Genomic DNA, 27422 nt, shown 5'->3' with positions numbered 1-27422 from the left:
CTACCGTTTCCATTTTTCTTTTCCCATGCCTTTTAAAATATCAAGAGACACGTCTACAAAAGTGCCATGCATTGGCCGGGAATCGAACCCGGGCCTCCCGCTTGGGAAGCGAGAATTCTACCACTGAACTACCAATGCTTGACAAGCAGCATTACTGCGGTAGAGCGCTTGATTTAACACACCTGCCAGTTCCATGCGAATGGTCACTCGTAAACTCTTGACTTCTGCTGAAAGCCTCATTGAAGGCCTTTGCAGACGTGTGAGACTGGCACCTACTCGGGCTGGGCCTCTATGAGCTGTTTGCATAATCTGAGATTGCCCTGCTTCCAGTCAAGGCGCAGCGGCCCCTTCTACTAAAAGGGATCAGCAGAGTGATCGCTAGTAGCAGAAATAAGGCAAGCAAGGCAATCAAGGCTTGTTTTTTTGTTCGGTCTCTTCCTTTTCACGATGCTTCAAAGTCAACGAAAGGTACATGTGCAAAACGCTCATGCATTGGCCGGGAATCGAACCCGGGCCTCCCGCGTGGCAGGCGAGAATTCTACCACTGAACCACCAATGCCTTACATGCTGCACACTGGTGCTACAGTGCTCTGGACCATTGCAGCCCAGAGCAGCTGATTTAACAGAGCACTGCAGTGACATGAGGATGGCGCCAGCTCCGGTGGGTGAATGGGAGCTGCGCTGCCCTGGCAGTCCTTCTCACTCACTTGGCCACGAACGGCCAGGTTCTATAGACAGGAAAAGTGGACAGAGGCAAGCACACTGGTAGATGAGGGTGGCCTTTGTATGGGTCGCTACTCTGAGTGCAGTTCCCTGAGCACCGTGCCTCAGGAAAGCCAGACTTCTACCGCAGGACTCAGGGGATATCTTTGCAGCCACACGAGGCTGACACCCTTTCAATCTGGGCTTCTGGGGTCTTCTGGGAATTATTTGCATAATAGAAGGTTTCCCGCCTTAAGTTGAAACTGCCGTTCCATCTTCTGCTAAAAGAGGGCAGCAGAGTGCTTTCTTTGCGCAGAAAACAGACAAGCAATGCAATCATCTTATCTACCGTTTCCATTTTTCTTTTCCCATGCCTTTTAAAATATCAAGAGACACGTCTACAAAAGTGCCATGCATTGGCCGGGAATCGAACCCGGGCCTCCCGCTTGGGAAGCGAGAATTCTACCACTGAACTACCAATGCCTGACAAGCAGCATTACTGCGGTAGAGCACTTGATTTAACACACCTGCCAGTTCCATGCGAATGGTCACTCGTAAACTCTTGACTTCTGCTGAAAGCCTCATTGAAGGCCTTTGCAGACGTGTGAGACTGGCACCTACTCGGGCTGGGCCTCTATGAGCTGTTTGCATAATCTGAGATTGCCCTGCTTCCAGTCAAGGCGCAGCGGCCCCTTCTACTAAAAGGGATCAGCAGAGTGATCGCTAGTAGCAGAAATAAGGCAAGCAAGGCAATCAAGGCTTGTTTTTTTGTTCGGTCTCTTCCTTTTCACGATGCTTCAAAGTCAACGAAAGGTACATGTGCAAAACGCTCATGCATTGGCCGGGAATCGAACCCGGGCCTCCCGCGTGGCAGGCGAGAATTCTACCACTGAACCACCAATGCCTTACATGCTGCACACTGGTGCTACAGTGCTCTGGACCATTGCAGCCCAGAGCAGCTGATTTAACAGAGCACTGCAGTGACATGAGGATGGCGCCAGCTCCGGTGGGTGAATGGGAGCTGCGCTGCCCTGGCAGTCCTTCTCACTCACTTGGCCACGAACGGCCAGGTTCTATAGACAGGAAAAGTGGACAGAGGCAAGCACACTGGTAGATGAGGGTGGCCTTTGTATGGGTCGCTACTCTGAGTGCAGTTCCCTGAGCACCGTGCCTCAGGAAAGCCAGACTTCTACCGCAGGACTCAGGGGATATCTTTGCAGCCACACGAGGCTGACACCCTTTCAATCTGGGCTTCTGGGGTCTTCTGGGAATTATTTGCATAATAGGTTTCCCGCCTTAAGTTGAAACTGCCGTTCCATCTTCTGCTAAAAGAGGGCAGCAGAGTGCTTTCTTTGCGCAGAAAACAGACAAGCAATGCAATCATCTTATCTACCGTTTCCATTTTTCTTTTCCCATGCCTTTTAAAATATCAAGAGACACGTCTACAAAAGTGCCATGCATTGGTCGGGAATCGAACCCGGGCCTCCCGCTTGGGAAGCGAGAATTCTACCACTGAACTACCAATGCTTGACAAGCAGCATTACTGCGGTAGAGCGCTTGATTTAACACACCTGCCAGTTCCATGCGAATGGTCACTCGTAAACTCTTGACTTCTGCTGAAAGCCTCATTGAAGGCCTTTGCAGACGTGTGAGACTGGCACCTACTCGGGCTGGGCCTCTATGAGTGTTTTGCATAATCTGAGATTGCCCTGCTTCCAGTCAAGGCGCAGCGGCCCCTTCTACTAAAAGGGATCAGCAGAGTGATCGCTAGTAGCAGAAATAAGGCAAGCAAGGCAATCAAGGCTTGTTTTTTTGTTCGGTCTCTTCCTTTTCACGATGCTTCAAAGTCAACGAAAGGTACATGTGCAAAACGCTCATGCATTGGCCTGGAATCGAACCCGGGCCTCCCGCGTGGCAGGCGAGAATTCTACCACTGAACCACCAATGCCTTACATGCTGCACACTGGCGCTACAGTGCTCTGGACCATTGCAGCCCAGAGCAGCTGATTTAACAGAGCACTGCAGTGACATGAGGATGGCGCCAGCTCCGGTGGGTGAATGGGAGCTGCGCTGCCCTGGCAGTCCTTCTCACTCACTTGGCCACGAACGGCCACGAACGGCCAGGTTCTATAGACAGGAAAAGTGGACAGAGGCAAGCACACTGGTAGATGAGGGTGGCCTTTGTATGGGTCGCTACTCTGAGTGCAGTTCCCTGAGCACCGTGCCTCAGGAAAGCCAGACTTCTACCGCAGGACTCAGGGGATATCTTTGCAGCCACACGAGGCTGACACCCTTTCAATCTGGGCTTCTGGGGTCTTCTGGGAATTATTTGCATAATAGAAGGTTTCCCGCCTTAAGTTGAAACTGCCGTTCCATCTTCTGCTAAAAGAGGGCAGCAGAGTGCTTTCTTTGCGCAGAAAACAGACAAGCAATGCAATCATCTTATCTACCGTTTCCATTTTTCTTTTCCCATGCCTTTTAAAATATCAAGAGACACGTCTACAAAAGTGCCATGCATTGGCCGGGAATCGAACCCGGGCCTCCCGCTTGGGAAGCGAGAATTCTACCACTGAACTACCAATGCCTGACAAGCAGCATTACTGCGGTAGAGCACTTGATTTAACACACCTGCCAGTTCCATGCGAATGGTCACTCGTAAACTCTTGACTTCTGCTGAAAGCCTCATTGAAGGCCTTTGCAGACGTGTGAGACTGGCACCTACTCGGGCTGGGCCTCTATGAGCTGTTTGCATAATCTGAGATTGCCCTGCTTCCAGTCAAGGCGCAGCGGCCCCTTCTACTAAAAGGGATCAGCAGAGTGATCGCTAGTAGCAGAAATAAGGCAAGCAAGGCAATCAAGGCTTGTTTTTTTGTTCGGTCTCTTCCTTTTCACGATGCTTCAAAGTCAACGAAAGGTACATGTGCAAAACGCTCATGCATTGGCCGGGAATCGAACCCGGGCCTCCCGCGTGGCAGGCGAGAATTCTACCACTGAACCACCAATGCCTTACATGCTGCACACTGGCGCTACAGTGCTCTGGACCATTGCAGCCCAGAGCAGCTGATTTAACAGAGCACTGCAGTGACATGAGGATGGCGCCAGCTCCGGTGGGTGAATGGGAGCTGCGCTGCCCTGGCAGTCCTTCTCACTCACTTGGCCACGAACGGCCACGAACGGCCAGGTTCTATAGACAGGAAAAGTGGACAGAGGCAAGCACACTGGTAGATGAGGGTGGCCTTTGTATGGGTCGCTACTCTGAGTGCAGTTCCCTGAGCACCGTGCCTCAGGAAAGCCAGACTTCTACCGCAGGACTCAGGGGATATCTTTGCAGCCACACGAGGCTGACACCCTTTCAATCTGGGCTTCTGGGGTCTTCTGGGAATTATTTGCATAATAGAAGGTTTCCCGCCTTAAGTTGAAACTGCAGTTCCATCTTCTGCTAAAAGAGGGCAGCAGATTGCTTTCTTTGCGCAGAAAACAGACAAGCAATGCAATCATCTTATCTACCGTTTCCATTTTTCTTTTCCCATGCCTTTTAAAATATCAAGAGACACGTCTACAAAAGTGCCATGCATTGGCCGGGAATCGAACCCGGGCCTCCCGCTTGGGAAGCGAGAATTCTACCACTGAACTACCAATGCTTGACAAGCAGCATTACTGCGGTAGAGCGCTTGATTTAACACACCTGCCAGTTCCATGCGAATGGTCACTCGTAAACTCTTGACTTCTGCTGAAAGCCTCATTGAAGGCCTTTGCAGACGTGTGAGACTGGCACCTACTCGGGCTGGGCCTCTATGAGCGTTTTGCATAATCTGAGATTGCCCTGCTTCCAGTCAAGGCGCAGCGGCCCCTTCTACTAAAAGGGATCAGCAGAGTGATCGCTAGTAGCAGAAATAAGGCAAGCAAGGCAATCAAGGCTTGTTTTTTTGTTCGGTCTCTTCCTTTTCACGATGCTTCAAAGTCAACGAAAGGTACATGTGCAAAACGCTCATGCATTGGCCGGGAATCGAACCCGGGCCTCCCGCGTGGCAGGCGAGAATTCTACCACTGAACCACCAATGCCTTACATGCTGCACACTGGCGCTACAGTGCTCTGGACCATTGCATCCCAGAGCAGCTGATTTAACAGAGCACTGCAGTGACATGAGGATGGCGCCAGCTCCGGTGGGTGAATGGGAGCTGCGCTGCCCTGGCAGTCCTTCTCACTCACTTGGCCACGAACGGCCACGAACGGCCAGGTTCTATAGACAGGAAGAGTGGACAGAGGCACGCACACTGGTAGATGAGGGTGGCCTTTGTATGGGTCGCTACTCTGAGTGCAGTTCCCTGAGCACCGTGCCTCAGGAAAGCCAGACTTCTACCGCAGGACTCAGGGGATATCTTTGCAGCCACACGAGGCTGACACCCTTTCAATCTGGGCTTCTGGGGTCTTCTGGGAATTATTTGCATAATAGAAGGTTTCCCGCCTTAAGTTGAAACTGCCGTTCCATCTTCTGCTAAAAGAGGGCAGCAGAGTGCTTTCTTTGCGCAGAAAACAGACAAGCAATGCAATCATCTTATCTACCGTTTCCATTTTTCTTTTCCCATGCCTTTTAAAATATCAAGAGACACGTCTACAAAAGTGCCATGCATTGGCCGGGAATCGAACCCGGGCCTCCCGCTTGGGAAGCGAGAATTCTACCACTGAACTACCAATGCCTGACAAGCAGCATTACTGCGGTAGAGCACTTGATTTAACACACCTGCCAGTTCCATGCGAATGGTCACTCGTAAACTCTTGACTTCTGCTGAAAGCCTCATTGAAGGCCTTTGCAGACGTGTGAGACTGGCACCTACTCGGGCTGGGCCTCTATGAGCTGTTTGCATAATCTGAGATTGCCCTGCTTCCAGTCAAGGCGCAGCGGCCCCTTCTACTAAAAGGGATCAGCAGAGTGATCGCTAGTAGCAGAAATAAGGCAAGCAAGGCAATCAAGGCTTGTTTTTTTGTTCGGTCTCTTCCTTTTCACGATGCTTCAAAGTCAACGAAAGGTACATGTGCAAAACGCTCATGCATTGGCCGGGAATCGAACCCGGGCCTCCCGCGTGGCAGGCGAGAATTCTAACACTGAACCACCAATGCCTTACATGCTGCACACTGGCGCTACAGTGCTCTGGACCATTGCAGCCCAGAGCAGCTGATTTAACAGAGCACTGCAGTGACATGAGGATGGCGCCAGCTCCGGTGGGTGAATGGGAGCTGCGCTGCCCTGGCAGTCCTTCTCACTCACTTGGCCACGAACGGCCACGAACGGCCAGGTTCTATAGACAGGAAAAGTGGACAGAGGCAAGCACACTGGTAGATGAGGGTGGCCTTTGTATGGGTCGCTACTCTGAGTGCAGTTCCCTGAGCACCGTGCCTCAGGAAAGCCAGACTTCTACCGCAGGACTCAGGGGATATCTTTGCAGCCACACGAGGCTGACACCCTTTCAATCTGGGCTTCTGGGGTCTTCTGGGAATTATTTGCATAATAGGTTTCCCGCCTTAAGTTGAAACTGCCGTTCCATCTTCTGCTAAAAGAGGGCAGCAGAGTGCTTTCTTTGCGCAGAAAACAGACAAGCAATGCAATCATCTTATCTACCGTTTCCATTTTTCTTTTCCCATGCCTTTTAAAATATCAAGAGACACGTCTACAAAAGTGCCATGCATTGGCCGGGAATCGAACCCGGGCCTCCCGCTTGGGAAGCGAGAATTCTACCACTGAACTACCAATGCTTGACAAGCAGCATTACTGCGGTAGAGCGCTTGATTTAACACACCTGCCAGTTCCATGCGAATGGTCACTCGTAAACTCTTGACTTCTGCTGAAAGCCTCATTGAAGGCCTTTGCAGACGTGTGAGACTGGCACCTACTCGGGCTGGGCCTCTATGAGTGTTTTGCATAATCTGAGATTGCCCTGCTTCCAGTCAAGGCGCAGCGGCCCCTTCTACTAAAAGGGATCAGCAGAGTGATCGCTAGTAGCAGAAATAAGGCAAGCAAGGCAATCAAGGCTTGTTTTTTTGTTCGGTCTCTTCCTTTTCACGATGCTTCAAAGTCAACGAAAGGTACATGTGCAAAACGCTCATGCATTGGCCGGGAATCGAACCCGGGCCTCCCGCGTGGCAGGCGAGAATTCTACCACTGAACCACCAATGCCTTACATGCTGCACACTGGCGCTACAGTGCTCTGGACCATTGCAGCCCAGAGCAGCTGATTTAACAGAGCACTGCAGTGACATGAGGATGGCGCCAGCTCCGGTGGGTGAATGGGAGCTGCGCTGCCCTGGCAGTCCTTCTCACTCACTTGGCCACGAACGGCCAGGTTCTATAGACAGGAAAAGTGGACAGAGGCAAGCACACTGGTAGATGAGGGTGGCCTTTGTATGGGTCGCTACTCTGAGTGCAGTTCCCTGAGCACCGTGCCTCAGGAAAGCCAGACTTCTACCGCAGGACTCAGGGGATATCTTTGCAGCCACACGAGGCTGACACCCTTTCAATCTGGGCTTCTGGGGTCTTCTGGGAATTATTTGCATAATAGGTTTCCCGCCTTAAATTGAAACTGCCGTTCCATCTTCTGCTAAAAGAGGGCAGCAGAGTGCTTTCTTTGCGCAGAAAACAGACAAGCAATGCAATCATCTTATCTACCGTTTCCATTTTTCTTTTCCCATGCCTTTTAAAATATCAAGAGACACGTCTACAAAAGTGCCATGCATTGGCCGGGAATCGAACCCGGGCCTCCCGCTTGGGAAGCGAGAATTCTACCACTGAACTACCAATGCCTGACAAGCAGCATTACTGCGGTAGAGCACTTGATTTAACACACCTGCCAGTTCCATGCGAATGGTCACTCGTAAACTCTTGACTTCTGCTGAAAGCCTCATTGAAGGCCTTTGCAGACGTGTGAGACTGGCACCTACTCGGGCTGGGCCTCTATGAGCGTTTTGCATAATCTGAGATTGCCCTGCTTCCAGTCAAGGCGCAGCGGCCCCTTCTACTAAAAGGGATCAGCAGAGTGATCGCTAGTAGCAGAAATAAGGCAAGCAAGGCAATCAAGGCTTGTTTTTTTGTTCGGTCTCTTCCTTTTCACGATGCTTCAAAGTCAACGAAAGGTACATGTGCAAAACGCTCATGCATTGGCCGGGAATCGAACCCGGGCCTCCCGCGTGGCAGGCGAGAATTCTACCACTGAACCACCAATGCCTTACATGCTGCACACTGGTGCTACAGTGCTCTGGACCATTGCAGCCCAGAGCAGCTGATTTAACAGAGCACTGCAGTGACATGAGGATGGCGCCAGCTCCGGTGGGTGAATGGGAGCTGCGCTGCCCTGGCAGTCCTTCTCACTCACTTGGCCACGAACGGCCAGGTTCTATAGACAGGAAAAGTGGACAGAGGCAAGCACACTGGTAGATGAGGGTGGCCTTTGTATGGGTCGCTACTCTGAGTGCAGTTCCCTGAGCACCGTGCCTCAGGAAAGCCAGACTTCTACCGCAGGACTCAGGGGATATCTTTGCAGCCACACGAGGCTGACACCCTTTCAATCTGGGCTTCTGGGGTCTTCTGGGAATTATTTGCATAATAGGTTTCCCGCCTTAAGTTGAAACTGCCGTTCCATCTTCTGCTAAAAGAGGGCAGCAGAGTGCTTTCTTTGCGCAGAAAACAGACAAGCAATGCAATCATCTTATCTACCGTTTCCATTTTTCTTTTCCCATGCCTTTTAAAATATCAAGAGACACGTCTACAAAAGTGCCATGCATTGGTCGGGAATCGAACCCGGGCCTCCCGCTTGGGAAGCGAGAATTCTACCACTGAACTACCAATGCTTGACAAGCAGCATTACTGCGGTAGAGCGCTTGATTTAACACACCTGCCAGTTCCATGCGAATGGTCACTCGTAAACTCTTGACTTCTGCTGAAAGCCTCATTGAAGGCCTTTGCAGACGTGTGAGACTGGCACCTACTCGGGCTGGGCCTCTATGAGTGTTTTGCATAATCTGAGATTGCCCTGCTTCCAGTCAAGGCGCAGCGGCCCCTTCTACTAAAAGGGATCAGCAGAGTGATCGCTAGTAGCAGAAATAAGGCAAGCAAGGCAATCAAGGCTTGTTTTTTTGTTCGGTCTCTTCCTTTTCACGATGCTTCAAAGTCAACGAAAGGTACATGTGCAAAACGCTCATGCATTGGCCTGGAATCGAACCCGGGCCTCCCGCGTGGCAGGCGAGAATTCTACCACTGAACCACCAATGCCTTACATGCTGCACACTGGCGCTACAGTGCTCTGGACCATTGCAGCCCAGAGCAGCTGATTTAACAGAGCACTGCAGTGACATGAGGATGGCGCCAGCTCCGGTGGGTGAATGGGAGCTGCGCTGCCCTGGCAGTCCTTCTCACTCACTTGGCCACGAACGGCCACGAACGGCCAGGTTCTATAGACAGGAAAAGTGGACAGAGGCAAGCACACTGGTAGATGAGGGTGGCCTTTGTATGGGTCGCTACTCTGAGTGCAGTTCCCTGAGCACCGTGCCTCAGGAAAGCCAGACTTCTACCGCAGGACTCAGGGGATATCTTTGCAGCCACACGAGGCTGACACCCTTTCAATCTGGGCTTCTGGGGTCTTCTGGGAATTATTTGCATAATAGAAGGTTTCCCGCCTTAAGTTGAAACTGCCGTTCCATCTTCTGCTAAAAGAGGGCAGCAGAGTGCTTTCTTTGCGCAGAAAACAGACAAGCAATGCAATCATCTTATCTACCGTTTCCATTTTTCTTTTCCCATGCCTTTTAAAATATCAAGAGACACGTCTACAAAAGTGCCATGCATTGGCCGGGAATCGAACCCGGGCCTCCCGCTTGGGAAGCGAGAATTCTACCACTGAACTACCAATGCCTGACAAGCAGCATTACTGCGGTAGAGCACTTGATTTAACACACCTGCCAGTTCCATGCGAATGGTCACTCGTAAACTCTTGACTTCTGCTGAAAGCCTCATTGAAGGCCTTTGCAGACGTGTGAGACTGGCACCTACTCGGGCTGGGCCTCTATGAGCTGTTTGCATAATCTGAGATTGCCCTGCTTCCAGTCAAGGCGCAGCGGCCCCTTCTACTAAAAGGGATCAGCAGAGTGATCGCTAGTAGCAGAAATAAGGCAAGCAAGGCAATCAAGGCTTGTTTTTTTGTTCGGTCTCTTCCTTTTCACGATGCTTCAAAGTCAACGAAAGGTACATGTGCAAAACGCTCATGCATTGGCCGGGAATCGAACCCGGGCCTCCCGCGTGGCAGGCGAGAATTCTACCACTGAACCACCAATGCCTTACATGCTGCACACTGGCGCTACAGTGCTCTGGACCATTGCAGCCCAGAGCAGCTGATTTAACAGAGCACTGCAGTGACATGAGGATGGCGCCAGCTCCGGTGGGTGAATGGGAGCTGCGCTGCCCTGGCAGTCCTTCTCACTCACTTGGCCACGAACGGCCACGAACGGCCAGGTTCTATAGACAGGAAAAGTGGACAGAGGCAAGCACACTGGTAGATGAGGGTGGCCTTTGTATGGGTCGCTACTCTGAGTGCAGTTCCCTGAGCACCGTGCCTCAGGAAAGCCAGACTTCTACCGCAGGACTCAGGGGATATCTTTGCAGCCACACGAGGCTGACACCCTTTCAATCTGGGCTTCTGGGGTCTTCTGGGAATTATTTGCATAATAGAAGGTTTCCCGCCTTAAGTTGAAACTGCAGTTCCATCTTCTGCTAAAAGAGGGCAGCAGATTGCTTTCTTTGCGCAGAAAACAGACAAGCAATGCAATCATCTTATCTACCGTTTCCATTTTTCTTTTCCCATGCCTTTTAAAATATCAAGAGACACGTCTACAAAAGTGCCATGCATTGGCCGGGAATCGAACCCGGGCCTCCAGCTTGGGAAGCGAGAATTCTACCACTGAACTACCAATGCTTGACAAGCAGCATTACTGCGGTAGAGCGCTTGATTTAACACACCTGCCAGTTCCATGCGAATGGTCACTCGTAAACTCTTGACTTCTGCTGAAAGCCTCATTGAAGGCCTTTGCAGACGTGTGAGACTGGCACCTACTCGGGCTGGGCCTCTATGAGCGTTTTGCATAATCTGAGATTGCCCTGCTTCCAGTCAAGGCGCAGCGGCCCCTTCTACTAAAAGGGATCAGCAGAGTGATCGCTAGTAGCAGAAATAAGGCAAGCAAGGCAATCAAGGCTTGTTTTTTTGTTCGGTCTCTTCCTTTTCACGATGCTTCAAAGTCAACGAAAGGTACATGTGCAAAACGCTCATGCATTGGCCGGGAATCGAACCCGGGCCTCCCGCGTGGCAGGCGAGAATTCTACCACTGAACCACCAATGCCTTACATGCTGCACACTGGCGCTACAGTGCTCTGGACCATTGCATCCCAGAGCAGCTGATTTAACAGAGCACTGCAGTGACATGAGGATGGCGCCAGCTCCGGTGGGTGAATGGGAGCTGCGCTGCCCTGGCAGTCCTTCTCACTCACTTGGCCACGAACGGCCACGAACGGCCAGGTTCTATAGACAGGAAGAGTGGACAGAGGCACGCACACTGGTAGATGAGGGTGGCCTTTGTATGGGTCGCTACTCTGAGTGCAGTTCCCTGAGCACCGTGCCTCAGGAAAGCCAGACTTCTACCGCAGGACTCAGGGGATATCTTTGCAGCCACACGAGGCTGACACCCTTTCAATCTGGGCTTCTGGGGTCTTCTGGGAATTATTTGCATAATAGAAGGTTTCCCGCCTTAAGTTGAAACTGCCGTTCCATCTTCTGCTAAAAGAGGGCAGCAGAGTGCTTTCTTTGCGCAGAAAACAGACAAGCAATGCAATCATCTTATCTACCGTTTCCATTTTTCTTTTCCCATGCCTTTTAAAATATCAAGAGACACGTCTACAAAAGTGCCATGCATTGGCCGGGAATCGAACCCGGGCCTCCCGCTTGGGAAGCGAGAATTCTACCACTGAACTACCAATGCCTGACAAGCAGCATTACTGCGGTAGAGCACTTGATTTAACACACCTGCCAGTTCCATGCGAATGGTCACTCGTAAACTCTTGACTTCTGCTGAAAGCCTCATTGAAGGCCTTTGCAGACGTGTGAGACTGGCACCTACTCGGGCTGGGCCTCTATGAGCTGTTTGCATAATCTGAGATTGCCCTGCTTCCAGTCAAGGCGCAGCGGCCCCTTCTACTAAAAGGGATCAGCAGAGTGATCGCTAGTAGCAGAAATAAGGCAAGCAAGGCAATCAAGGCTTGTTTTTTTGTTCGGTCTCTTCCTTTTCACGATGCTTCAAAGTCAACGAAAGGTACATGTGCAAAACGCTCATGCATTGGCCGGGAATCGAACCCGGGCCTCCCGCGTGGCAGGCGAGAATTCTAACACTGAACCACCAATGCCTTACATGCTGCACACTGGCGCTACAGTGCTCTGGACCATTGCAGCCCAGAGCAGCTGATTTAACAGAGCACTGCAGTGACATGAGGATGGCGCCAGCTCCGGTGGGTGAATGGGAGCTGCGCTGCCCTGGCAGTCCTTCTCACTCACTTGGCCACGAACGGCCACGAACGGCCAGGTTCTATAGACAGGAAAAGTGGACAGAGGCAAGCACACTGGTAGATGAGGGTGGCCTTTGTATGGGTCGCTACTCTGAGTGCAGTTCCCTGAGCACCGTGCCTCAGGAAAGCCAGACTTCTACCGCAGGACTCAGGGGATATCTTTGCAGCCACACGAGGCTGACACCCTTTCAATCTGGGCTTCTGGGGTCTTCTGGGAATTATTTGCATAATAGGTTTCCCGCCTTAAGTTGAAACTGCCGTTCCATCTTCTGCTAAAAGAGGGCAGCAGAGTGCTTTCTTTGCGCAGAAAACAGACAAGCAATGCAATCATCTTATCTACCGTTTCCATTTTTCTTTTCCCATGCCTTTTAAAATATCAAGAGACACGTCTACAAAAGTGCCATGCATTGGCCGGGAATCGAACCCGGGCCTCCCGCTTGGGAAGCGAGAATTCTACCACTGAACTACCAATGCTTGACAAGCAGCATTACTGCGGTAGAGCGCTTGATTTAACACACCTGCCAGTTCCATGCGAATGGTCACTCGTAAACTCTTGACTTCTGCTGAAAGCCTCATTGAAGGCCTTTGCAGACGTGTGAGACTGGCACCTACTCGGGCTGGGCCTCTATGAGTGTTTTGCATAATCTGAGATTGCCCTGCTTCCAGTCAAGGCGCAGCGGCCCCTTCTACTAAAAGGGATCAGCAGAGTGATCGCTAGTAGCAGAAATAAGGCAAGCAAGGCAATCAAGGCTTGTTTTTTTGTTCGGTCTCTTCCTTTTCACGATGCTTCAAAGTCAACGAAAGGTACATGTGCAAAACGCTCATGCATTGGCCGGGAATCGAACCCGGGCCTCCCGCGTGGCAGGCGAGAATTCTACCACTGAACCACCAATGCCTTACATGCTGCACACTGGCGCTACAGTGCTCTGGACCATTGCAGCCCAGAGCAGCTGATTTAACAGAGCACTGCAGTGACATGAGGATGGCGCCAGCTCCGGTGGGTGAATGGGAGCTGCGCTGCCCTGGCAGTCCTTCTCACTCACTTGGCCACGAACGGCCAGGTTCTATAGACAGGAAAAGTGGACAGAGGCAAGCACACTGGTAGATGAGGGTGGCCTTTGTATGGGTCGCTACTCTGAGTGCAGTTCCCTGAGCACCGTGCCTCAGGAAAGCCAGACTTCTACCGCAGGACTCAGGGGATATCTTTGCAGCCACACGAGGCTGACACCCTTTCAATCTGGGCTTCTGGGGTCTTCTGGGAATTATTTGCATAATAGGTTTCCCGCCTTAAATTGAAACTGCCGTTCCATCTTCTGCTAAAAGAGGGCAGCAGAGTGCTTTCTTTGCGCAGAAAACAGACAAGCAATGCAATCATCTTATCTACCGTTTCCATTTTTCTTTTCCCATGCCTTTTAAAATATCAAGAGACACGTCTACAAAAGTGCCATGCATTGGCCGGGAATCGAACCCGGGCCTCCCGCTTGGGAAGCGAGAATTCTACCACTGAACTACCAATGCCTGACAAGCAGCATTACTGCGGTAGAGCACTTGATTTAACACACCTGCCAGTTCCATGCGAATGGTCACTCGTAAACTCTTGACTTCTGCTGAAAGCCTCATTGAAGGCCTTTGCAGACGTGTGAGACTGGCACCTACTCGGGCTGGGCCTCTATGAGCGTTTTGCATAATCTGAGATTGCCCTGCTTCCAGTCAAGGCGCAGCGGCCCCTTCTACTAAAAGGGATCAGCAGAGTGATCGCTAGTAGCAGAAATAAGGCAAGCAAGGCAATCAAGGCTTGTTTTTTTGTTCGGTCTCTTCCTTTTCACGATGCTTCAAAGTCAACGAAAGGTACATGTGCAAAACGCTCATGCATTGGCCGGGAATCGAACCCGGGCCTCCCGCGTGGCAGGCGAGAATTCTACCACTGAACCACCAATGCCTTACATGCTGTACACTGGCGCTACAGTGCTCTGGACCATTGCAGCCCAGAGCAGCTGATTTAACAGAGCACTGCAGTGACATGAGGATGGCGCCAGCTCCGGTGGGTGAATGGGAGCTGCGCTGCCCTGGCAGTCCTTCTCACTCACTTGGCCACGAACGGCCACGAACGGCCAGGTTCTATAGACAGGAAAAGTGGACAGAGGCAAGCACACTGGTAGATGAGGGTGGCCTTTGTATGGGTCGCTACTCTGAGTGCAGTTCCCTGAGCACCGTGCCTCAGGAAAGCCAGACTTCTACCGCAGGACTCAGGGGATATCTTTGCAGCCACACGAGGCTGACACCCTTTCAATCTGGGCTTCTGGGGTCTTCTGGGAATTATTTGCATAATAGAAGGTTTCCCGCCTTAAGTTGAAACTGCCGTTCCATCTTCTGCTAAAAGAGGGCAGCAGAGTGCTTTCTTTGCGCAGAAAACAGACAAGCAATGCAATCATCTTATCTACCGTTTCCATTTTTCTTTTCCCATGCCTTTTAAAATATCAAGAGACACGTCTACAAAAGTGCCATGCATTGGCCGGGAATCGAACCCGGGCCTCCCACTTGGGAAGCGAGAATTCTACCACTGAGCTACCAATGCCTGACAAGCAGCATTACTGCGGTAGAGCACTTGATTTAACACACCTGCCAGTTCCATGCGAATGGTCACTCGTAAACTCTTGACTTCTGCTGAAAGCCTCATTGAAGGCCTTTGCAGACGTGTGAGACTGGCACCTACTCGGGCTGGGCCTCTATGAGCTGTTTGCATAATCTGAGATTGCCCTGCTTCCAGTCAAGGCGCAGCGGCCCCTTCTACTAAAAGGGATCAGCAGAGTGATCGCTAGTAGCAGAAATAAGGCAAGCAAGGCAATCAAGGCTTGTTTTTTTGTTCGGTCTCTTCCTTTTCACGATGCTTCAAAGTCAACGAAAGGTACATGTGCAAAACGCTCATGCATTGGCCGGGAATCGAACCCGGGCCTCCCGCGTGGCAGGCGAGAATTCTACCACTGAACCACCAATGCCTTACATGCTGCACACTGGCGCTACAGTGCTCTGGACCATTGCAGCCCAGAGCAGCTGATTTAACAGAGCACTGCAGTGACATGAGGATGGCGCCAGCTCCGGTGGGTGAATGGGAGCTGCGCTGCCCTGGCAGTCCTTCTCACTCACTTGGCCACGAACGGCCAGGTTCTATAGACAGGAAAAGTGGACGGAGGCAAGCACACTGGTAGATGAGGGTGGCCTTTGTATGGGTCGCTACTCTGAGTGCAGTTCCCTGAGCACCGTGCCTCAGGAAAGCCAGACTTCTACTGCAGGACTCAGGGGATATCTTTGCAGCCACACGAGGCTGACACCCTTTCAATCTGGGCTTCTGGGGTCTTCTGGGAATTATTTGCATAATAGAAGGTTTCCCGCCTTAAGTTGAAACTGCAGTTCCATCTTCTGCTAAAAGAGGGCAGCAGATTGCTTTCTTTGCGCAGAAAACAGACAAGCAATGCAATCATCTTATCTACCGTTTCCATTTTTCTTTTCCCATGCCTTTTAAAATATCAAGAGACACGTCTACAAAAGTGCCATGCATTGGCCGGGAATCGAACCCGGGCCTCCCGCTTGGGAAGCGAGAATTCTACCACTGAACTACCAATGCTTGACAAGCAGCATTACTGCGGTAGAGCGCTTGATTTAACACACCTGCCAGTTCCATGCGAATGGTCACTCGTAAACTCTTGACTTCTGCTGAAAGCCTCATTGAAGGCCTTTGCAGACGTGTGAGACTGGCACCTACTCGGGCTGGGCCTCTATGAGCGTTTTGCATAATCTGAGATTGCCCTGCTTCCAGTCAAGGCGCAGCGGCCCCTTCTACTAAAAGGGATCAGCAGAGTGATCACTAGTAGCAGAAATAAGGCAAGCAAGGCAATCAAGGCTTGTTTTTTTGTTCGGTCTCTTCCTTTTCACGATGCTTCAAAGTCAACGAAAGGTACATGTGCAAAACACTCATGCATTGGCCGGGAATCGAACCCGGGCCTCCCGCGTGGCAGGCGAGAATTCTACCACTGAACCACCAATGCCTTACATGCTGCACACTGGCGCTACAGTGCTCTGGACCATTGCAGCCCAGAGCAGCTGATTTAACAGAGCACTGCAGTGACATGAGGATGGCGCCAGCTCCGGTGGGTGAATGGGAGCTGCGCTGCCCTGGCAGTCCTTCTCACTCACTTGGCCACGAACGGCCACGAACGGCCAGGTTCTATAGACAGGAAAAGTGGACAGAGGCAAGCACACTGGTAGATGAGGGTGGCCTTTGTATGGGTCGCTACTCTGAGTGCAGTTCCCTGAGCACCGTGCCTCAGGAAAGCCAGACTTCTACCGCAGGACTCAGGGGATATCTTTGCAGCCACACGAGGCTGACACCCTTTCAATCTGGGCTTCTGGGGTCTTCTGGGAATTATTTGCATAATAGAAGGTTTCCCGCCTTAAGTTGAAACTGCAGTTCCATCTTCTGCTAAAAGAGGGCAGCAGATTGCTTTCTTTGCGCAGAAAACAGACAAGCAATGCAATCATCTTATCTACCGTTTCCATTTTTCTTTTCCCATGCCTTTTAAAATATCAAGAGACACGTCTACAAAAGTGCCATGCATTGGCCGGGAATCGAACCCGGGCCTCCCGCTTGGGAAGCGAGAATTCTACCACTGAACTACCAATGCTTGACAAGCAGCATTACTGCGGTAGAGCGCTTGATTTAACACACCTGCCAGTTCCATGCGAATGGTCACTCGTAAACTCTTGACTTCTGCTGAAAGCCTCATTGAAGGCCTTTGCAGACGTGTGAGACTGGCACCTACTCGGGCTGGGCCTCTATGAGCTGTTTGCATAATCTGAGATTGCCCTGCTTCCAGTCAAGGCGCAGCGGCCCCTTCTACTAAAAGGGATCAGCAGAGTGATCGCTAGTAGCAGAAATAAGGCAAGCAAGGCAATCAAGGCTTGTTTTTTTGTTCGGTCTCTTCCTTTTCACGATGCTTCAAAGTCAACGAAAGGTACATGTGCAAAACGCTCATGCATTGGCCGGGAATCGAACCCGGGCCTCCCGCGTGGCAGGCGAGAATTCTACCACTGAACCACCAATGCCTTACATGCTGCACACTGGTGCTACAGTGCTCTGGACCATTGCAGCCCAGAGCAGCTGATTTAACAGAGCACTGCAGTGACATGAGGATGGCGCCAGCTCCGGTGGGTGAATGGGAGCTGCGCTGCCCTGGCAGTCCTTCTCACTCACTTGGCCACGAACGGCCAGGTTCTATAGACAGGAAAAGTGGACAGAGGCAAGCACACTGGTAGATGAGGGTGGCCTTTGTATGGGTCGCTACTCTGAGTGCAGTTCCCTGAGCACCGTGCCTCAGGAAAGCCAGACTTCTACCGCAGGACTCAGGGGATATCTTTGCAGCCACACGAGGCTGACACCCTTTCAATCTGGGCTTCTGGGGTCTTCTGGGAATTATTTGCATAATAGGTTTCCCGCCTTAAGTTGAAACTGCCGTTCCATCTTCTGCTAAAAGAGGGCAGCAGAGTGCTTTCTTTGCGCAGAAAACAGACAAGCAATGCAATCATCTTATCTACCGTTTCCATTTTTCTTTTCCCATGCCTTTTAAAATATCAAGAGACACGTCTACAAAAGTGCCATGCATTGGTCGGGAATCGAACCCGGGCCTCCCGCTTGGGAAGCGAGAATTCTACCACTGAACTACCAATGCTTGACAAGCAGCATTACTGCGGTAGAGCGCTTGATTTAACACACCTGCCAGTTCCATGCGAATGGTCACTCGTAAACTCTTGACTTCTGCTGAAAGCCTCATTGAAGGCCTTTGCAGACGTGTGAGACTGGCACCTACTCGGGCTGGGCCTCTATGAGTGTTTTGCATAATCTGAGATTGCCCTGCTTCCAGTCAAGGCGCAGCGGCCCCTTCTACTAAAAGGGATCAGCAGAGTGATCGCTAGTAGCAGAAATAAGGCAAGCAAGGCAATCAAGGCTTGTTTTTTTGTTCGGTCTCTTCCTTTTCACGATGCTTCAAAGTCAACGAAAGGTACATGTGCAAAACGCTCATGCATTGGGCGGGAATCGAACCCGGGCCTCCCGCGTGGCAGGCGAGAATTCTACCACTGAACCACCAATGCCTTACATGCTGCACACTGGCGCTACAGTGCTCTGGACCATTGCAGCCCAGAGCAGCTGATTTAACAGAGCACTGCAGTGACATGAGGATGGCGCCAGCTCCGGTGGGTGAATGGGAGCTGCGCTGCCCTGGCAGTCCTTCTCACTCACTTGGCCACGAACGGCCACGAACGGCCAGGTTCTATAGACAGGAAAAGTGGACAGAGGCAAGCACACTGGTAGATGAGGGTGGCCTTTGTATGGGTCGCTACTCTGAGTGCAGTTCCCTGAGCACCGTGCCTCAGGAAAGCCAGACTTCTACCGCAGGACTCAGGGGATATCTTTGCAGCCACACGAGGCTGACACCCTTTCAATCTGGGCTTCTGGGGTCTTCTGGGAATTATTTGCATAATAGAAGGTTTCCCGCCTTAAGTTGAAACTGCCGTTCCATCTTCTGCTAAAAGAGGGCAGCAGAGTGCTTTCTTTGCGCAGAAAACAGACAAGCAATGCAATCATCTTATCTACCGTTTCCATTTTTCTTTTCCCATGCCTTTTAAAATATCAAGAGACACGTCTACAAAAGTGCCATGCATTGGCCGGGAATCGAACCCGGGCCTCCCGCTTGGGAAGCGAGAATTCTACCACTGAACTACCAATGCCTGACAAGCAGCATTACTGCGGTAGAGCACTTGATTTAACACACCTGCCAGTTCCATGCGAATGGTCACTCGTAAACTCTTGACTTCTGCTGAAAGCCTCATTGAAGGCCTTTGCAGACGTGTGAGACTGGCACCTACTCGGGCTGGGCCTCTATGAGCTGTTTGCATAATCTGAGATTGCCCTGCTTCCAGTCAAGGCGCAGCGGCCCCTTCTACTAAAAGGGATCAGCAGAGTGATCGCTAGTAGCAGAAATAAGGCAAGCAAGGCAATCAAGGCTTGTTTTTTTGTTCGGTCTCTTCCTTTTCACGATGCTTCAAAGTCAACGAAAGGTACATGTGCAAAACGCTCATGCATTGGCCGGGAATCGAACCCGGGCCTCCCACGTGGCAGGCGAGAATTCTACCACTGAACCACCAATGCCTTACATGCTGCACACTGGCGCTACAGTGCTCTGGACCATTGCAGCCCAGAGCAGCTGATTTAACAGAGCACTGCAGTGACATGAGGATGGCGCCAGCTCCGGTGGGTGAATGGGAGCTGCGCTGCCCTGGCAGTCCTTCTCACTCACTTGGCCACGAACGGCCACGAACGGCCAGGTTCTATAGACAGGAAAAGTGGACAGAGGCAAGCACACTGGTAGATGAGGGTGGCCTTTGTATGGGTCACTACTCTGAGTGCAGTTCCCTGAGCACCGTGCCTCAGGAAAGCCAGACTTCTACCGCAGGACTCAGGGGATATCTTTGCAGCCACACGAGGCTGACACCCTTTCAATCTGGGCTTCTGGGGTCTTCTGGGAATTATTTGCATAATAGAAGGTTTCCCGCCTTAAGTTGAAACTGCAGTTCCATCTTCTGCTAAAAGAGGGCAGCAGAGTGCTTTCTTTGCGCAGAAAACAGACAAGCAATGCAATCATCTTATCTACCGTTTCCATTTTTCTTTTCCCATGCCTTTTAAAATATCAAGAGACACGTCTACAAAAGTGCCATGCATTGGCCGGGAATCAAACCCGGGCCTCCCGCGTGGCAGGCGAGAATTCTACCACTGAACCACCAATGCCTTACATGCTGCACACTGGCGCTACAGTGCTCTGGACCATTGCAGGCCAGAGCAGCTGATTTAACAGAGCACTGCAGTGACATGAGGATGGCGCCAGCTCCGGTGGGTGAATGGGAGCTGCGCTGCCCTGGCAGTCCTTCTCACTCACTTGGCCACGAACGGCCAGGTTCTATAGACAGGAAAAGTGGACAGAGGCAAGCACACTGGTAGATGAGGGTGGCCTTTGTATGGGTCGCTACTCTGAGTGCAGTTCCCTGAGCACCGTGCCTCAGGAAAGCCAGACTTCTACCGCAGGACTCAGGGGATATCTTTGCAGCCACACAAGGCTGACACCCTTTCAATCTGGGCTTCTGGGGTCTTCTGGGAATTATTTGCATAATAGGTTTCCCGCCTTAAGTTGAAACTGCCGTTCCATCTTCTGCTAAAAGAGGGCAGCAGAGTGCTTTCTTTGCGCAGAAAACAGACAAGCAATGCAATCATCTTATCTACCGTTTCCATTTTTCTTTTCCCATGCCTTTTAAAATATCAAGAGACACGTCTACAAAAGTGCCATGCATTGGCCGGGAATCGAACCCGGGCCTCCCACTTGGGAAGCGAGAATTCTACCACTGAGCTACCAATGCCTGACAAGCAGCATTACTGCGGTAGAGCGCTTGATTTAACACACCTGCCAGTTCCATGCGAATGGTCACTCGTAAACTCTTGACTTCTGCTGAAAGCCTCATTGAAGGCCTTTGCAGACGTGTGAGACTGGCACCTACTCGGGCTGGGCCTCTATGAGTGTTTTGCATAATCTGAGATTGCCCTGCTTCCAGTCAAGGCGCAGCGGCCCCTTCTACTAAAAGGGATCAGCAGAGTGATCGCTAGTAGCAGAAATAAGGCAAGCAAGGCAATCAAGGCTTGTTTTTTTGTTCGGTCTCTTCCTTTTCACGATGCTTCAAAGTCAACGAAAGGTACATGTGCAAAACGCTCATGCATTGGCCGGGAATCGAACCCGGGCCTCCCGCGTGGCAGGCGAGAATTCTACCACTGAACCACCAATGCCTTACATGCTGCACACTGGCGCTACAGTGCTCTGGACCATTGCAGCCCAGAGCAGCTGATTTAACAGAGCACTGCAGTGACATGAGGATGGCGCCAGCTCCGGTGGGTGAATGGGAGCTGCGCTGCCCTGGCAGTCCTTCTCACTCACTTGGCCACGAACGGCCAGGTTCTATAGACAGGAAAAGTGGACAGAGGCAAGCACACTGGTAGATGAGGGTGGCCTTTGTATGGGTCGCTACTCTGAGTGCAGTTCCCTGAGCACCGTGCCTCAGGAAAGCCAGACTTCTACCGCAGGACTCAGGGGATATCTTTGCAGCCACACGAGGCTGACACCCTTTCAATCTGGGCTTCTGGGGTCTTCTGGGAATTATTTGCATAATAGGTTTCCCGCCTTAAATTGAAACTGCCGTTCCATCTTCTGCTAAAAGAGGGCAGCAGAGTGCTTTCTTTGCGCAGAAAACAGACAAGCAATGCAATCATCTTATCTACCGTTTCCATTTTTCTTTTCCCATGCCTTTTAAAATATCAAGAGACACGTCTACAAAAGTGCCATGCATTGGCCGGGAATCGAACCCGGGCCTCCCGCTTGGGAAGCGAGAATTCTACCACTGAACTACCAATGCCTGACAAGCAGCATTACTGCGGTAGAGCACTTGATTTAACACACCTGCCAGTTCCATGCGAATGGTCACTCGTAAACTCTTGACTTCTGCTGAAAGCCTCATTGAAGGCCTTTGCAGACGTGTGAGACTGGCACCTACTCGGGCTGGGCCTCTATGAGCGTTTTGCATAATCTGAGATTGCCCTGCTTCCAGTCAAGGCGCAGCGGCCCCTTCTACTAAAAGGGATCAGCAGAGTGATCGCTAGTAGCAGAAATAAGGCAAGCAAGGCAATCAAGGCTTGTTTTTTTGTTCGGTCTCTTCCTTTTCACGATGCTTCAAAGTCAACGAAAGGTACATGTGCAAAACGCTCATGCATTGGCCGGGAATCGAACCCGGGCCTCCCGCGTGGCAGGCGAGAATTCTACCACTGAACCACCAATGCCTTACATGCTGTACACTGGCGCTACAGTGCTCTGGACCATTGCAGCCCAGAGCAGCTGATTTAACAGAGCACTGCAGTGACATGAGGATGGCGCCAGCTCCGGTGGGTGAATGGGAGCTGCGCTGCCCTGGCAGTCCTTCTCACTCACTTGGCCACGAACGGCCACGAACGGCCAGGTTCTATAGACAGGAAAAGTGGACAGAGGCAAGCACACTGGTAGATGAGGGTGGCCTTTGTATGGGTCGCTACTCTGAGTGCAGTTCCCTGAGCACCGTGCCTCAGGAAAGCCAGACTTCTACCGCAGGACTCAGGGGATATCTTTGCAGCCACACGAGGCTGACACCCTTTCAATCTGGGCTTCTGGGGTCTTCTGGGAATTATTTGCATAATAGAAGGTTTCCCGCCTTAAGTTGAAACTGCCGTTCCATCTTCTGCTAAAAGAGGGCAGCAGAGTGCTTTCTTTGCGCAGAAAACAGACAAGCAATGCAATCATCTTATCTACCGTTTCCATTTTTCTTTTCCCATGCCTTTTAAAATATCAAGAGACACGTCTACAAAAGTGCCATGCATTGGCCGGGAATCGAACCCGGGCCTCCCACTTGGGAAGCGAGAATTCTACCACTGAGCTACCAATGCCTGACAAGCAGCATTACTGCGGTAGAGCACTTGATTTAACACACCTGCCAGTTCCATGCGAATGGTCACTCGTAAACTCTTGACTTCTGCTGAAAGCCTCATTGAAGGCCTTTGCAGACGTGTGAGACTGGCACCTACTCGGGCTGGGCCTCTATGAGCTGTTTGCATAATCTGAGATTGCCCTGCTTCCAGTCAAGGCGCAGCGGCCCCTTCTACTAAAAGGGATCAGCAGAGTGATCGCTAGTAGCAGAAATAAGGCAAGCAAGGCAATCAAGGCTTGTTTTTTTGTTCGGTCTCTTCCTTTTCACGATGCTTCAAAGTCAACGAAAGGTACATGTGCAAAACGCTCATGCATTGGCCGGGAATCGAACCCGGGCCTCCCGCGTGGCAGGCGAGAATTCTACCACTGAACCACCAATGCCTTACATGCTGCACACTGGCGCTACAGTGCTCTGGACCATTGCAGCCCAGAGCAGCTGATTTAACAGAGCACTGCAGTGACATGAGGATGGCGCCAGCTCCGGTGGGTGAATGGGAGCTGCGCTGCCCTGGCAGTCCTTCTCACTCACTTGGCCACGAACGGCCAGGTTCTATAGACAGGAAAAGTGGACGGAGGCAAGCACACTGGTAGATGAGGGTGGCCTTTGTATGGGTCGCTACTCTGAGTGCAGTTCCCTGAGCACCGTGCCTCAGGAAAGCCAGACTTCTACTGCAGGACTCAGGGGATATCTTTGCAGCCACACGAGGCTGACACCCTTTCAATCTGGGCTTCTGGGGTCTTCTGGGAATTATTTGCATAATAGAAGGTTTCCCGCCTTAAGTTGAAACTGCAGTTCCATCTTCTGCTAAAAGAGGGCAGCAGATTGCTTTCTTTGCGCAGAAAACAGACAAGCAATGCAATCATCTTATCTACCGTTTCCATTTTTCTTTTCCCATGCCTTTTAAAATATCAAGAGACACGTCTACAAAAGTGCCATGCATTGGCCGGGAATCGAACCCGGGCCTCCCGCTTGGGAAGCGAGAATTCTACCACTGAACTACCAATGCTTGACAAGCAGCATTACTGCGGTAGAGCGCTTGATTTAACACACCTGCCAGTTCCATGCGAATGGTCACTCGTAAACTCTTGACTTCTGCTGAAAGCCTCATTGAAGGCCTTTGCAGACGTGTGAGACTGGCACCTACTCGGGCTGGGCCTCTATGAGCGTTTTGCATAATCTGAGATTGCCCTGCTTCCAGTCAAGGCGCAGCGGCCCCTTCTACTAAAAGGGATCAGCAGAGTGATCACTAGTAGCAGAAATAAGGCAAGCAAGGCAATCAAGGCTTGTTTTTTTGTTCGGTCTCTTCCTTTTCACGATGCTTCAAAGTCAACGAAAGGTACATGTGCAAAACACTCATGCATTGGCCGGGAATCGAACCCGGGCCTCCCGCGTGGCAGGCGAGAATTCTACCACTGAACCACCAATGCCTTACATGCTGCACACTGGCGCTACAGTGCTCTGGACCATTGCAGCCCAGAGCAGCTGATTTAACAGAGCACTGCAGTGACATGAGGATGGCGCCAGCTCCGGTGGGTGAATGGGAGCTGCGCTGCCCTGGCAGTCCTTCTCACTCACTTGGCCACGAACGGCCACGAACGGCCAGGTTCTATAGACAGGAAAAGTGGACAGAGGCAAGCACACTGGTAGATGAGGGTGGCCTTTGTATGGGTCGCTACTCTGAGTGCAGTTCCCTGAGCACCGTGCCTCAGGAAAGCCAGACTTCTACCGCAGGACTCAGGGGATATCTTTGCAGCCACACGAGGCTGACACCCTTTCAATCTGGGCTTCTGGGGTCTTCTGGGAATTATTTGCATAATAGAAGGTTTCCCGCCTTAAGTTGAAACTGCAGTTCCATCTTCTGCTAAAAGAGGGCAGCAGATTGCTTTCTTTGCGCAGAAAACAGACAAGCAATGCAATCATCTTATCTACCGTTTCCATTTTTCTTTTCCCATGCCTTTTAAAATATCAAGAGACACGTCTACAAAAGTGCCATGCATTGGCCGGGAATCGAACCCGGGCCTCCCGCTTGGGAAGCGAGAATTCTACCACTGAACTACCAATGCTTGACAAGCAGCATTACTGCGGTAGAGCGCTTGATTTAACACACCTGCCAGTTCCATGCGAATGGTCACTCGTAAACTCTTGACTTCTGCTGAAAGCCTCATTGAAGGCCTTTGCAGACGTGTGAGACTGGCACCTACTCGGGCTGGGCCTCTATGAGCTGTTTGCATAATCTGAGATTGCCCTGCTTCCAGTCAAGGCGCAGCGGCCCCTTCTACTAAAAGGGATCAGCAGAGTGATCGCTAGTAGCAGAAATAAGGCAAGCAAGGCAATCAAGGCTTGTTTTTTTGTTCGGTCTCTTCCTTTTCACGATGCTTCAAAGTCAACGAAAGGTACATGTGCAAAACGCTCATGCATTGGCCGGGAATCGAACCCGGGCCTCCCGCGTGGCAGGCGAGAATTCTACCACTGAACCACCAATGCCTTACATGCTGCACACTGGTGCTACAGTGCTCTGGACCATTGCAGCCCAGAGCAGCTGATTTAACAGAGCACTGCAGTGACATGAGGATGGCGCCAGCTCCGGTGGGTGAATGGGAGCTGCGCTGCCCTGGCAGTCCTTCTCACTCACTTGGCCACGAACGGCCAGGTTCTATAGACAGGAAAAGTGGACAGAGGCAAGCACACTGGTAGATGAGGGTGGCCTTTGTATGGGTCGCTACTCTGAGTGCAGTTCCCTGAGCACCGTGCCTCAGGAAAGCCAGACTTCTACCGCAGGACTCAGGGGATATCTTTGCAGCCACACGAGGCTGACACCCTTTCAATCTGGGCTTCTGGGGTCTTCTGGGAATTATTTGCATAATAGGTTTCCCGCCTTAAGTTGAAACTGCCGTTCCATCTTCTGCTAAAAGAGGGCAGCAGAGTGCTTTCTTTGCGCAGAAAACAGACAAGCAATGCAATCATCTTATCTACCGTTTCCATTTTTCTTTTCCCATGCCTTTTAAAATATCAAGAGACACGTCTACAAAAGTGCCATGCATTGGTCGGGAATCGAACCCGGGCCTCCCGCTTGGGAAGCGAGAATTCTACCACTGAACTACCAATGCTTGACAAGCAGCATTACTGCGGTAGAGCGCTTGATTTAACACACCTGCCAGTTCCATGCGAATGGTCACTCGTAAACTCTTGACTTCTGCTGAAAGCCTCATTGAAGGCCTTTGCAGACGTGTGAGACTGGCACCTACTCGGGCTGGGCCTCTATGAGTGTTTTGCATAATCTGAGATTGCCCTGCTTCCAGTCAAGGCGCAGCGGCCCCTTCTACTAAAAGGGATCAGCAGAGTGATCGCTAGTAGCAGAAATAAGGCAAGCAAGGCAATCAAGGCTTGTTTTTTTGTTCGGTCTCTTCCTTTTCACGATGCTTCAAAGTCAACGAAAGGTACATGTGCAAAACGCTCATGCATTGGCCGGGAATCGAACCCGGGCCTCCCGCGTGGCAGGCGAGAATTCTACCACTGAACCACCAATGCCTTACATGCTGCACACTGGCGCTACAGTGCTCTGGACCATTGCAGCCCAGAGCAGCTGATTTAACAGAGCACTGCAGTGACATGAGGATGGCGCCAGCTCCGGTGGGTGAATGGGAGCTGCGCTGCCCTGGCAGTCCTTCTCACTCACTTGGCCACGAACGGCCACGAACGGCCAGGTTCTATAGACAGGAAAAGTGGACAGAGGCAAGCACACTGGTAGATGAGGGTGGCCTTTGTATGGGTCGCTACTCTGAGTGCAGTTCCCTGAGCACCGTGCCTCAGGAAAGCCAGACTTCTACCGCAGGACTCAGGGGATATCTTTGCAGCCACACGAGGCTGACACCCTTTCAATCTGGGCTTCTGGGGTCTTCTGGGAATTATTTGCATAATAGAAGGTTTCCCGCCTTAAGTTGAAACTGCCGTTCCATCTTCTGCTAAAAGAGGGCAGCAGAGTGCTTTCTTTGCGCAGAAAACAGACAAGCAATGCAATCATCTTATCTACCGTTTCCATTTTTCTTTTCCCATGCCTTTTAAAATATCAAGAGACACGTCTACAAAAGTGCCATGCATTGGCCGGGAATCGAACCCGGGCCTCCCGCTTGGGAAGCGAGAATTCTACCACTGAACTACCAATGCCTGACAAGCAGCATTACTGCGGTAGAGCACTTGATTTAACACACCTGCCAGTTCCATGCGAATGGTCACTCGTAAACTCTTGACTTCTGCTGAAAGCCTCATTGAAGGCCTTTGCAGACGTGTGAGACTGGCACCTACTCGGGCTGGGCCTCTATGAGCTGTTTGCATAATCTGAGATTGCCCTGCTTCCAGTCAAGGCGCAGCGGCCCCTTCTACTAAAAGGGATCAGCAGAGTGATCGCTAGTAGCAGAAATAAGGCAAGCAAGGCAATCAAGGCTTGTTTTTTTGTTCGGTCTCTTCCTTTTCACGATGCTTCAAAGTCAACGAAAGGTACATGTGCAAAACGCTCATGCATTGGCCGGG

General features: G+C 51.3%; 41 non-coding genes across 41 annotated transcripts; all 41 read right to left on the bottom strand.

The window, feature by feature from the left end:
* Positions 1-67: 67 nt before the first annotated feature.
* On the bottom strand, positions 68-138 carry TRNAG-CCC (transfer RNA glycine (anticodon CCC)). Its single transcript has one exon. It is a non-coding gene; the product is annotated as a tRNA-Gly (tRNA).
* A 350-nt stretch (positions 139-488) lies between these two features.
* On the bottom strand, positions 489-559 carry TRNAG-GCC (transfer RNA glycine (anticodon GCC)). The gene has a single exon. It is a non-coding gene; the product is annotated as a tRNA-Gly (tRNA).
* A 555-nt stretch (positions 560-1114) lies between these two features.
* On the bottom strand, positions 1115-1185 carry TRNAG-CCC (transfer RNA glycine (anticodon CCC)). Its single transcript has one exon. It is a non-coding gene; the product is annotated as a tRNA-Gly (tRNA).
* A 350-nt stretch (positions 1186-1535) lies between these two features.
* On the bottom strand, positions 1536-1606 carry TRNAG-GCC (transfer RNA glycine (anticodon GCC)). Its single transcript has one exon. It is a non-coding gene; the product is annotated as a tRNA-Gly (tRNA).
* Positions 1607-2158: 552 nt separating this feature from the next.
* On the bottom strand, positions 2159-2229 carry TRNAG-CCC (transfer RNA glycine (anticodon CCC)). The gene has a single exon. It is a non-coding gene; the product is annotated as a tRNA-Gly (tRNA).
* Positions 2230-3215: 986 nt separating this feature from the next.
* TRNAG-CCC (transfer RNA glycine (anticodon CCC)) lies at positions 3216-3286 on the bottom strand. Its single transcript has one exon. It is a non-coding gene; the product is annotated as a tRNA-Gly (tRNA).
* Positions 3287-3636: 350 nt separating this feature from the next.
* On the bottom strand, positions 3637-3707 carry TRNAG-GCC (transfer RNA glycine (anticodon GCC)). The gene has a single exon. It is a non-coding gene; the product is annotated as a tRNA-Gly (tRNA).
* A 565-nt stretch (positions 3708-4272) lies between these two features.
* TRNAG-CCC (transfer RNA glycine (anticodon CCC)) lies at positions 4273-4343 on the bottom strand. The gene has a single exon. It is a non-coding gene; the product is annotated as a tRNA-Gly (tRNA).
* A 350-nt stretch (positions 4344-4693) lies between these two features.
* TRNAG-GCC (transfer RNA glycine (anticodon GCC)) lies at positions 4694-4764 on the bottom strand. The gene has a single exon. It is a non-coding gene; the product is annotated as a tRNA-Gly (tRNA).
* Positions 4765-5329: 565 nt separating this feature from the next.
* TRNAG-CCC (transfer RNA glycine (anticodon CCC)) lies at positions 5330-5400 on the bottom strand. Its single transcript has one exon. It is a non-coding gene; the product is annotated as a tRNA-Gly (tRNA).
* A 983-nt stretch (positions 5401-6383) lies between these two features.
* On the bottom strand, positions 6384-6454 carry TRNAG-CCC (transfer RNA glycine (anticodon CCC)). The gene has a single exon. It is a non-coding gene; the product is annotated as a tRNA-Gly (tRNA).
* A 350-nt stretch (positions 6455-6804) lies between these two features.
* Positions 6805-6875, bottom strand: TRNAG-GCC (transfer RNA glycine (anticodon GCC)). The gene has a single exon. It is a non-coding gene; the product is annotated as a tRNA-Gly (tRNA).
* Positions 6876-7427: 552 nt separating this feature from the next.
* TRNAG-CCC (transfer RNA glycine (anticodon CCC)) lies at positions 7428-7498 on the bottom strand. Its single transcript has one exon. It is a non-coding gene; the product is annotated as a tRNA-Gly (tRNA).
* A 350-nt stretch (positions 7499-7848) lies between these two features.
* On the bottom strand, positions 7849-7919 carry TRNAG-GCC (transfer RNA glycine (anticodon GCC)). Its single transcript has one exon. It is a non-coding gene; the product is annotated as a tRNA-Gly (tRNA).
* A 552-nt stretch (positions 7920-8471) lies between these two features.
* Positions 8472-8542, bottom strand: TRNAG-CCC (transfer RNA glycine (anticodon CCC)). Its single transcript has one exon. It is a non-coding gene; the product is annotated as a tRNA-Gly (tRNA).
* Positions 8543-9528: 986 nt separating this feature from the next.
* Positions 9529-9599, bottom strand: TRNAG-CCC (transfer RNA glycine (anticodon CCC)). Its single transcript has one exon. It is a non-coding gene; the product is annotated as a tRNA-Gly (tRNA).
* A 350-nt stretch (positions 9600-9949) lies between these two features.
* Positions 9950-10020, bottom strand: TRNAG-GCC (transfer RNA glycine (anticodon GCC)). The gene has a single exon. It is a non-coding gene; the product is annotated as a tRNA-Gly (tRNA).
* Positions 10021-11006: 986 nt separating this feature from the next.
* Positions 11007-11077, bottom strand: TRNAG-GCC (transfer RNA glycine (anticodon GCC)). The gene has a single exon. It is a non-coding gene; the product is annotated as a tRNA-Gly (tRNA).
* Positions 11078-11642: 565 nt separating this feature from the next.
* On the bottom strand, positions 11643-11713 carry TRNAG-CCC (transfer RNA glycine (anticodon CCC)). Its single transcript has one exon. It is a non-coding gene; the product is annotated as a tRNA-Gly (tRNA).
* Positions 11714-12696: 983 nt separating this feature from the next.
* On the bottom strand, positions 12697-12767 carry TRNAG-CCC (transfer RNA glycine (anticodon CCC)). Its single transcript has one exon. It is a non-coding gene; the product is annotated as a tRNA-Gly (tRNA).
* Positions 12768-13117: 350 nt separating this feature from the next.
* On the bottom strand, positions 13118-13188 carry TRNAG-GCC (transfer RNA glycine (anticodon GCC)). The gene has a single exon. It is a non-coding gene; the product is annotated as a tRNA-Gly (tRNA).
* Positions 13189-13740: 552 nt separating this feature from the next.
* On the bottom strand, positions 13741-13811 carry TRNAG-CCC (transfer RNA glycine (anticodon CCC)). Its single transcript has one exon. It is a non-coding gene; the product is annotated as a tRNA-Gly (tRNA).
* Positions 13812-14161: 350 nt separating this feature from the next.
* Positions 14162-14232, bottom strand: TRNAG-GCC (transfer RNA glycine (anticodon GCC)). Its single transcript has one exon. It is a non-coding gene; the product is annotated as a tRNA-Gly (tRNA).
* Positions 14233-15218: 986 nt separating this feature from the next.
* On the bottom strand, positions 15219-15289 carry TRNAG-GCC (transfer RNA glycine (anticodon GCC)). Its single transcript has one exon. It is a non-coding gene; the product is annotated as a tRNA-Gly (tRNA).
* Positions 15290-15844: 555 nt separating this feature from the next.
* On the bottom strand, positions 15845-15915 carry TRNAG-CCC (transfer RNA glycine (anticodon CCC)). The gene has a single exon. It is a non-coding gene; the product is annotated as a tRNA-Gly (tRNA).
* A 350-nt stretch (positions 15916-16265) lies between these two features.
* Positions 16266-16336, bottom strand: TRNAG-GCC (transfer RNA glycine (anticodon GCC)). Its single transcript has one exon. It is a non-coding gene; the product is annotated as a tRNA-Gly (tRNA).
* Positions 16337-16901: 565 nt separating this feature from the next.
* Positions 16902-16972, bottom strand: TRNAG-CCC (transfer RNA glycine (anticodon CCC)). Its single transcript has one exon. It is a non-coding gene; the product is annotated as a tRNA-Gly (tRNA).
* Positions 16973-17322: 350 nt separating this feature from the next.
* TRNAG-GCC (transfer RNA glycine (anticodon GCC)) lies at positions 17323-17393 on the bottom strand. Its single transcript has one exon. It is a non-coding gene; the product is annotated as a tRNA-Gly (tRNA).
* A 552-nt stretch (positions 17394-17945) lies between these two features.
* On the bottom strand, positions 17946-18016 carry TRNAG-CCC (transfer RNA glycine (anticodon CCC)). Its single transcript has one exon. It is a non-coding gene; the product is annotated as a tRNA-Gly (tRNA).
* A 986-nt stretch (positions 18017-19002) lies between these two features.
* On the bottom strand, positions 19003-19073 carry TRNAG-CCC (transfer RNA glycine (anticodon CCC)). The gene has a single exon. It is a non-coding gene; the product is annotated as a tRNA-Gly (tRNA).
* A 2030-nt stretch (positions 19074-21103) lies between these two features.
* On the bottom strand, positions 21104-21174 carry TRNAG-GCC (transfer RNA glycine (anticodon GCC)). Its single transcript has one exon. It is a non-coding gene; the product is annotated as a tRNA-Gly (tRNA).
* Positions 21175-21726: 552 nt separating this feature from the next.
* TRNAG-CCC (transfer RNA glycine (anticodon CCC)) lies at positions 21727-21797 on the bottom strand. The gene has a single exon. It is a non-coding gene; the product is annotated as a tRNA-Gly (tRNA).
* Positions 21798-22147: 350 nt separating this feature from the next.
* On the bottom strand, positions 22148-22218 carry TRNAG-GCC (transfer RNA glycine (anticodon GCC)). The gene has a single exon. It is a non-coding gene; the product is annotated as a tRNA-Gly (tRNA).
* Positions 22219-23204: 986 nt separating this feature from the next.
* On the bottom strand, positions 23205-23275 carry TRNAG-GCC (transfer RNA glycine (anticodon GCC)). Its single transcript has one exon. It is a non-coding gene; the product is annotated as a tRNA-Gly (tRNA).
* Positions 23276-23830: 555 nt separating this feature from the next.
* TRNAG-CCC (transfer RNA glycine (anticodon CCC)) lies at positions 23831-23901 on the bottom strand. The gene has a single exon. It is a non-coding gene; the product is annotated as a tRNA-Gly (tRNA).
* A 350-nt stretch (positions 23902-24251) lies between these two features.
* On the bottom strand, positions 24252-24322 carry TRNAG-GCC (transfer RNA glycine (anticodon GCC)). Its single transcript has one exon. It is a non-coding gene; the product is annotated as a tRNA-Gly (tRNA).
* A 565-nt stretch (positions 24323-24887) lies between these two features.
* Positions 24888-24958, bottom strand: TRNAG-CCC (transfer RNA glycine (anticodon CCC)). The gene has a single exon. It is a non-coding gene; the product is annotated as a tRNA-Gly (tRNA).
* A 350-nt stretch (positions 24959-25308) lies between these two features.
* TRNAG-GCC (transfer RNA glycine (anticodon GCC)) lies at positions 25309-25379 on the bottom strand. The gene has a single exon. It is a non-coding gene; the product is annotated as a tRNA-Gly (tRNA).
* Positions 25380-25931: 552 nt separating this feature from the next.
* TRNAG-CCC (transfer RNA glycine (anticodon CCC)) lies at positions 25932-26002 on the bottom strand. Its single transcript has one exon. It is a non-coding gene; the product is annotated as a tRNA-Gly (tRNA).
* A 350-nt stretch (positions 26003-26352) lies between these two features.
* Positions 26353-26423, bottom strand: TRNAG-GCC (transfer RNA glycine (anticodon GCC)). Its single transcript has one exon. It is a non-coding gene; the product is annotated as a tRNA-Gly (tRNA).
* Positions 26424-26988: 565 nt separating this feature from the next.
* Positions 26989-27059, bottom strand: TRNAG-CCC (transfer RNA glycine (anticodon CCC)). Its single transcript has one exon. It is a non-coding gene; the product is annotated as a tRNA-Gly (tRNA).
* Positions 27060-27422: the final 363 nt, after the last annotated feature.

The sequence above is a fragment of the Ambystoma mexicanum genome, unplaced genomic scaffold (genome assembly GCF_040938575.1).
Source record: "Ambystoma mexicanum isolate Mex_15411 unplaced genomic scaffold, UKY_AmexF1_1 Mex_scaf52, whole genome shotgun sequence".
Lineage (NCBI taxonomy): Eukaryota > Metazoa > Chordata > Amphibia > Caudata > Ambystomatidae > Ambystoma > Ambystoma mexicanum.
Note: the sequence above shows the minus strand (reverse complement) of the source record. Positions and strands in the feature narration are given on the sequence as shown.